This window comes from Anastrepha ludens, chromosome 2 (genome assembly GCF_028408465.1).
Source record: "Anastrepha ludens isolate Willacy chromosome 2, idAnaLude1.1, whole genome shotgun sequence".
Lineage (NCBI taxonomy): Eukaryota > Metazoa > Arthropoda > Insecta > Diptera > Tephritidae > Anastrepha > Anastrepha ludens.
Window position 1 is genome coordinate 129,567,902 of NC_071498.1, and position 9,237 is coordinate 129,577,138.

The window sequence follows — 9,237 nt, forward strand, 5'->3', positions numbered from 1 at the left end:
TTGCACTTAAAGCAGCATCTCCATAAACTTTTTGTAGCTCCTGATGCGCTTCAACCGCCGCTTTTTTTCGAATGAAAGAGGAAAATCAACACCTCCCGCAAACGACGATTATTCGCCACAAAATCAGTCATTTTCACAAAGCTAAAAGTATATGATACCAAACAAAAATCACTCAGGTGTCGAAGCAGTTTGTTTACCATATGTCTAAGCTTGGCTTATGATGTTTAGGTTATGTACGAATCGACTAGCAAACACTGCTGGCGGCATCTATTGACAAAGAGCGGGAACTTAGTTGTGCACCTAATATAATAAAGGATCTTTCGAAAGACGCGCGTTGTTGCTTTAAAATAAAAAATATAAAAATTTAGATTCTTTCATGTTTCACTATTTTTATTCAAAATATCACTCTTAACAATTATAATTAAAACCCAACATTACTCACTCATTTAAATGTCCGCCACGAGTACGTTTATAGGTAAAATCCACCAAGCACTCAATTCATGAACACCTAATTGTTGAGCGCATCGGGATATTCATGTTGACGATAGGGCAGCAACACTTTGCGCTATAGTAGCGATATTCTCAGCAGAACGTCCAGGTTTTGGTAGGCCAATCATTTTTCTGTCTCCTCGACAGAAACAGTTTCTTTAACTTTTTTCACCAACCTCTGAATTGTCGACTCATTCGGTCGATTATATCCACCAAAAAAATCACGAATTTCGCAATATATTTGTTTTTAAAGGTCGACGATTTTTGTAATATCTTTCAATAATTTAATGCGTTGTTCTATCGTATAAAATTCTAAATCTGTCTACTTCAGAAATGTCGAAGATGCCATAGAAAAAGGTACCGTCTAGGAATTATTACCCACTGACATCTGAGTGTCACTTTTGAAAATGCATTTTTATTAAACGGTAGTTTTCGTAGCATTTCGAAAAGTACAAAGCCGATGAACAATCTGTATGTATCATAGGGGATTTTGAATATAGGAAGTGGGCGAAAGTCTGTTGAACTTTGAAAAGAAACCAACATTTTTTAAGCTCTGGCATGGAGGATTGTTCTCAAAGAGTGTAAAATTGTTATTTCAATAAAATAACAGTAACACTGCTGCGGTTGTTGTTGTTGTAGCGGCATAAACATTCCTCATACCGGGGAATGTTGCTGAAGTGACAGTCCTTAACCGAATACAAATCCTGGTCGTTCTGGTTACTTAGAACCGAGTGTCGTGGAACCCGACTGTGTCGGGGTATTATCGAACGGTATTTTACAAAGTCACATAAAAATCGACTAGAGTATATTTGCCAACACTCCTTTTGCAACTTTTAAAGGCAGTAGTACTCTTGTACTTCAAACTCTTCTGCGATCTATAAATTTGTGTTGCTGCCAAATTGCTTGACAATCGATTGGTACAATTACGCTGCTGTATCTGCACAGCCACAATTGCTTGCCACCATTGATGCGAAAATAAAAATGTCGGTATGTGTTGACAGCGGACGTGGCAGTTGGTTGGGCAGACACATTAAATAAAGTGCAAAAGTAAAGAATAATAAATAAGTCTATGCGAAAGTAAGAAACACATAAGCGCATACAAACAAATAATAAACAGCAACACGCAGTCTACACATGCGATCATGTTAGTTACAGAGTAACTAGATTGGAACTAGCTACTGAGTAACTATTGCATACTAGTTACAGCGTAACTATGGCATACTAGTTACAGAGTAACTAGACCGGAACTAGTTGCAAGTTCATTAATTGCAAGTGCATGCAAAGCAAATATTTTTTTACAAATTACCATAAATAAGAATACCTCTAATTTTAAATGAGGATTAGACGAATATACATGAATGGTGTCAATCAAACGCGTAGCGAATTCAATAATCTAATAAATTACTACTTCAAAGATTGTGTGGAATCAAATTTAAAAATAACAAGAGTACTTATAAAACAGTAAAATGCATTTTAATAACAGAATTTAAATTTGAATTGCATAAAATGAATAATTTTTTTTAATTCTTCTCCTCTTCTTTAATTAGCTTTAACCTATTTCGGGACGGCTCTCGTTGTGCGAAATTTCCAGGTGACGCGGTCCTCGCGACTCGCCTCTTCGCTGACGTTTCTGCATCGCATGTCGTTTTCAATAGTGTATTTCTTGGTTTTTTGTGATCTGTTTAGCCCTCTTTTGGCTACCTCCGTCTACAACACTTGCCTCACTGTCTTCTCATTACTTGAATGTACCAGTGGAGGCGGTTTCTCTGGAGATTAGTGCTGATTCGAGCAACTTTATTGCTACCAAGAATAAAGGTGTTTTGAATCTTGTCCAGCAGTGTAACACCGCTAGCCCACGTCAACATCCGCATTTCTGTCCCATGCAGTATCAGCTCTACTTTACGTGGCAGAGCATCAAATGCATATGCCGGCGTGATCAGGCTTTTGTAATATAGATTTTTCTTTTAATTTTTCTGAAATTTTCTTGTCGCACAGGATACCAGAGGCTGCTTTCTGGCTACTTTGCCATCCACATTGAATTCGGCGAGCAATTTCTTGTTCGAAGTTGCCATCTTCGCTGACACGCGAGTCGAGGTATCACAATTTTGAAGGGGGCGTTATTTATTGTAAGAGCTGGACTCTCACAACTCGCTCTGGCATAATGAAACTCGATTACTTCGGTATCTTGTGCCCATTCGATTCATTGAAATTAACTCACCGGTTCAGATTTTCTTGGAGGCTTGCTTGGTCGTGTGCGAGAAGGGCTACATCGTCAGCAATGTCCAAGGGAGGATGACAATAAATTCCTAATAAAATATCTTTGAAAATTTCCCTAATCGCTTTTTATTTACTTTTTCAACTCATTCCAAACTGGTGATTTTTGTCCCAAATTGGTCTAGAACTTTTTGTGTACATTTTGAAGTAGTTCATTAACTAGTGCAATATTGATGCAGAAACTAACTAGTTCATTAATTGGCGTGAAACTCACATATAGGCTGACAAGTGACATTTTGTAGGGTTAAATATATAATTGGCGCGTACACCCTTTTCGGGTATTTGGCCGAGAAGGATCTCCTATTTATGGTGTGCGTCTTGATTTTGATTCACAAATAGAGGGTCCCTCCCAGTTTCAAGCCGACCCGAACGTCAGATATTTCTATCAGGAGCTTTTTTATGACCGAAATACACTCGGAGTTTTGCGATTGACTGCCAAAGGTCGACCGCTATTAGAAAAAACATTTTCCTCAGTTTGGTCTTTCACCGAGATTCGAACCTACATACTCCGAATGGTAGTCATACATCAACCCATTCGGCTACGATGACCACCGATTTGTATGATTACCAGGTTGATAATACCATTTTCTTGCATTGGAAGGAGATAGAAAACGAACTTCTTCAGCTGCAAGGCAAACTGGTAGTTCAGTAGTTAGCTCGGAACTACTGCGTTTCATTGGATTTTCATATCAGTTGCTTGTGTGTGTGTGTGTGTGCGCAAACGTGCTACTGCACGTCTGCATGCGTTTGCTTCATCGCCTTGAAGCCAAACCCTTAACCGCGTTTGCCGCAGCAGACAAGCCAGGGAAACCAGCCGAATCAGCTCAATTCAACCACTCAGCAAGCCAACCATATCCGTACACTTGTTCTGATGCAACAACACTCACCGCACGAACTGGTGTTGAACACTGCGGTAGCGTGGTTGCACAACAAACAGCATGACGGAGTACATCCGCTTGGCCAGCAACGACGCCTCGCTGACCGGAAGGCAGTTGTGAATTTCGTGCATACACAAAAGGCACTGCTGTGTGCTTTTGTTGTTGCATGGTGACAGGGCAAAAGATGCCAAAGCGTCAACACCCATAAAAGAAGAAAAAAAGCAAAAAAAAAATTAAGGAAATAAAAGTAAACCATAAAAAATGTCATGCAAACACTTAATACCAATATTAATAGGGCAAAAGTGCGAACGTACCACAGCTCGAAATGAGTGTACCACCCTGCCCACTCGATACTGCTGTTGCAACTATCCACAATATTGCTGAGAAAAAATAAGCTTATTGCTCGGCGGTTTGTTGTTTGGTCGTTTGGTTTTCCACATTCGCACATAATCACGCACATGCACGCACGCATGTTCGCTTACACGTACTCATGTGCCTGTGTGTGCTATCCTGCAACGACAGTGCAATAACGAACAGACAAATTGCAATTCATATCCACTTCACTCCATGCGACACATTTTATTTCGGTCACCAATTTTTGATGCTGATATTCTTTCGTCTCATTTTTTAAAAGGGACAGTAGCAGACGTACACATGTGGTATATTGTTGAGATCACAAACACTCTTATCCATATGCATGTACGAGAGCTCACATATGAGTATTTCAACACCAAGGCGAACCGACGTTGCGTATGAGTAACCAGCAATTACTGGTCGGAATGGTGTGTCGAAGAGAAAATTGCAAAAAGTTGAAGGATAACGGCATAGAGAGATATGAAAATGTGTTAAATGAAGAAGAAATATTATGTTTGTCGTATGTAATCAGTCATAAGCGAAGACAATTAAGTTTCACAGCGAATTTTACTTTAAGAAAAAAGCAACGCAAATATAGAAATTAATTTGGTCGCGGTGAGATAGAGTGGCTACTCAAATATTTTTTAGCAAGTGGATATATACATAATATTTGCTACTATAATACACTACTCAAAAATATTAAAAAAACACTACAAATGGGCAGAGTCTGACTAGTTGCGTATTTACTTCTGACTCTCCATTATTTTCTTATAAAAAAATAATAAATAAAAAAGAATTTTAAAAATCCAAGCTTCATATTTTATACAAGATTTATAAAAATTCATTCAACATATTTACAAATTTTTAGTCAGAGTGAAAAAATAAAATAAAATTTGGTTGATATCGAATAAAATGCATTTTCTTTTATGCGAAGGAAGTGCGAAACATCGTCAGGGCAAAAAATTATCAAAAATCAACTAAAATTTTGAGAATCTTTAAATTTTTTAAATTTGTTATGCTAGAATTTAATGGGCTATGAAACTAAGTACTTTTTTTTTATAATTCTATTTTTTTTATTTGTAAAATGTTGATACAAATTTTATGAGTATTTTAGGATCTTGTATAGGGTTTGAAACATGAATTATTATGGTTTTTTTTACAGAATGTAAATAGAAATTAAGTTCATTTAATTTTATAAAAAATAAAATTAAAAAGAGCTAAAGGCGATCTGATGTCAAAAGTCGAATAAAAAAAGCTTTGGTGGCACTCGGCTCTTTGCAAGCAATCTGGAACGCATAACGGCGAATTTTTAACTTCAATGTAAAGTCGGCTTTACTTAATGGTTGTCAAACGTGGAATGCGACGTCATCTGACACCAGCTTATTACAAGTTTTTGTAAACAAATATCTTGGAAAAATTCTCAAATTATTCTGGTCAAATACTATCTCGAATGCTGACTTGTTGGCCGCCAGAACACAGCAGAAGCCAATACTACTAGAGATCCGAGAGAGAAAGTGTGGCTGAATTGATAATTTTCTACGCAGAGAAAATGGTGGCTTAACAAGGGCCGCCATTGACTGGAATCCCCAAGGAAGCCGCAAACGTAGAAGAGCAGCGAATACCTGGAGACACTACTAGAGTCAAAAGCCCGTGCCATGCAGCTTACCTAGAACGAAGTTAAGATATTGGCACAAAACAGACCGGAATTGAAGAAATTCGTTGTGACGCGATGCTCCATACTGGAACTCTAGGAATTTATGTTGTTGATAGGCGGTCTTGTTTATGGTGTTAAAAAGGGATCAGAAAATGTTGGAATCCAATGCAAAAGCCAATCTTTGTACATATATGAAGGCATGAAGCCAAAAATAGTTGAAAAAAAGATATTTTCTGGGCTAAGGTTTTAAAGCACGTAGCATTGGCTTACAATTTACGAAATGATATTAGAAAAAAGCAAGTGGCCAGAAACCAGCGAAATATTTGTAAATTGGATTAGCACTACTAACAAGGAAAAAATGCAGAATAGAGCACTAAACAGCACGGAGAGGATATACAAAGAACTGGACCATAGTGAAAGTCAAAGTTATTTTAATTGTATAAATTATAAGTAATTGCACTTTGCTTAGTGGCATTTAAGAACTGCTCCTTATGCAACTTAAATAGGAAGGAAACAAGCCAACATTTTCTTGGACGATGTACAATATTAAAACAATTCCGCTATGGCTTTTATGAAAATACAGTCCTTACTAACACCAAGATAGTGCATGTTCTAAATATATTTATGTATATAATTGGCAGATGCACCCTTTTTGGGTGTTTGGCCGAGCTGCTCCTCCTATTTGTGGTGTGCGTCTTGATGTTGTTCTACAAATGAAGGGACCTACAGTTTTAAGCCACCTCCGAAAGGCAGATATTTTTTATGAGGAGCTTTTTCATGGCAGAAATACACTCAGAGGCTTGCCATTGCTTGCCGAGGGGCGACCGCTATTAGAAAATACTTTCTTGGTGTTTCACCGCGATTTGAACCTACGTTCACTCTGAATTCCGAATGGTAGTCACGCACCAACCCATTCGACTACGGTGGCCGTTTGTTCTAAATGGCGTAAACGATTTTTAAGGGAAAAAATGAATCAATTTGATTGCTGGTGCCAGACTTTTCATCCACAAACTGTTAGAAAAATACTGAGTGAAGCAAATTTAAGTGGTAGAATAGCCCTTAGTACCTGAAAATCTTTCGTAAGTGCAAAGAATAGAAGTAAGAGATTGCAGTTTACGCGGGACCATCTAAAAAAGATCCCAGCATTTTGGAGAACCGTGCTTTTTGTAGACGAGCTAAAAATAAATTTATTTGGACCCAATGGCAGACTTTTTATGTGGCGCGAGGGCGTTGCTATAAAATATTTAACGAAATAACAATAACAAATATGTTTATTTAAAGCTTGTGCAAGAAAATTTTGTTCAAAGCGCTCGGAAATTATAAATTTGAGATGACTTTCGCTTTTGCCAACATGACGGCCCTAAGCACGAGTCATAATTAATACAAACAGGCTAAATATACAAATGTCCCCTTATTTCTGAAACTTGGGCACAATCAGCGAACTTGAACGTCATTGAAAATTTGTGGTCGGGTTTGAAGGCAAATGTAAGGAAATATGACAGCTATCAATGCTGCTCGGTGTAGAGGATTGTGAATCGAATTTGTTTACCTAGAGTTCCACAGCATCGATATATCCGAGCAGTGGGATCCAAAAAAATAGCGCTACATGCCATAAAAGCGTCGCAGTTCTCGAAGTTATTATGAAGAAACTTCAAGAGAGTTATTCAATTGGCCGCTGCGACCTTGCGATTTAACACCACTCGATTATTTTCCTAGGTTAAGTTTACCCTAAGAATCTAATCACGTTAGATGAGCTCGAGACGAACATTCCAGACGCTATTACCGGAATAAAGTCAAATACATTGAACTATGTCATCAAAAAATAGGTTGACTGTTAGAGCACTGCTAGGCTTGGATTTAGCTTAAAAAATAGGCCAAAACCAATTTGAAATCTCGAACATTTGTTGCTTTTTTAAATTATTTTCCATTGTTCTCTTCTGATTTGTGGGGCCACCCCCAATAAATAAATATTTGTTTTCATTAACGCATAGCAATAATTTGAAATAAATCTTGAATTTTTTCACTCCTCTTTATTTGATCTGTCAACGCGAAGTGATCTATAAAGTAGTAAACACGAAAGGAAGGACCTTCGGCTGATGGTCGGTATTATTACAGGACACAACCTATGGGATCAGCATATCTCCACCATTGGAATCATTAAGGGCGCAATGTGCCTGTCTTGTTTGGAAGAGACGGATAGAACTGAGCACTTTGTCTGTGAGTGTCCTACCTTTGCTAGAGCAAGGCTACGAGTTTTGGGTTCCGATGTCGTGTGAATGAGTAATATTCGTTCTCTGAAACTGGAGGATATTTACAGATTTACCAAAGCAAGCTCTCTACCTCTGTCTCTGTCTCTACTCTTTCCTATCTCTTTCTCTGATACTTTTCTTCTTTCCTCCTTGACTAGCTGCCCCATAGTTCTAAATACAAAGGGCTTTTTAGCCTGAGTGTTTTCGGAGCCACCAAATCTATTGTTGCTCCTTGGCTCGACCAATTCAAACTTCAGTGAACACGAAAACGGAACTAGATATACATTTTCTTTTAAGTTTTATTCCTAAATTATATTTAAATGTATAAACGAAGCTGAACCGATGGCTATGTAGAAATGCACCAGCTAAAACTCTTTTAACCTTTTACACACAATTTTAATTTTGTTTTGCCTAAGAATATTGAAAACTTAACTAAAACTAAATTTAATTTGAGATTAATACCGAAAATATATTTTACTCTATCGACAATTATTTTATCCTTTTCGCTCCTTTCCTCACATTTCCTCTTCTCCGACCTTATTCTTACAGCAGCAAACGATCACAATTGCCACTGAATTCTTACAACGAAGCCCAGAAGTCCATTATTTGCTCACTTTAGGTGCAATATTTTCAAATTAATTAGTGTCAACACATTCACACCATATGACATTAATCACGGCACTACCATAATTTACAAAGTAAACTGGTTGTTGCCACAAAAAGCGCCCGACTTGATGCACCACAGCAGGAATAAACCAAACTACGACAAGCTAAGCAGTGCTGAATATATATTGCGCGCACTTAATCGGCACTTTATCCGCCCAAGAACTAGTATAGATGAATACATACATAGCATGCATGTATGTACATATATGCTGGTGAACACACACATACACACACGTTTACTATTTGCTGCCTTACTTAGCTGGATGCCCAATGAGCACTTGAAGGACACTTTTCTAACCTTTGAAACAATTTTAGTACTTAACTTTACACTCAGCATTGGCTTTCACTTGAAATTAAATACTCGCTTAAATTTTTATCAAATATTTGTTATCAATTTTAGCGCGAGTTGATAAAGATTTTAAAATCTGTGAATACCTCCAATGTATGTACCTTGTGATTATAAATTTTTGAATGTAATTTTCTTAATTTAGTTCATTTGTAATATAAACATAATTCATCTTTGAACAAAAGCCATATGAATTATAGTTCCAGACTTTGTGCAAAATTAAAAAAAAGATCAAAATTTCATCAAAATCTCAAACTGTTTAACGTAACTTAAGGTTACGTAGCGTAATTTAAAATAACGTTACTTAACGTAACATGACCTAACAGA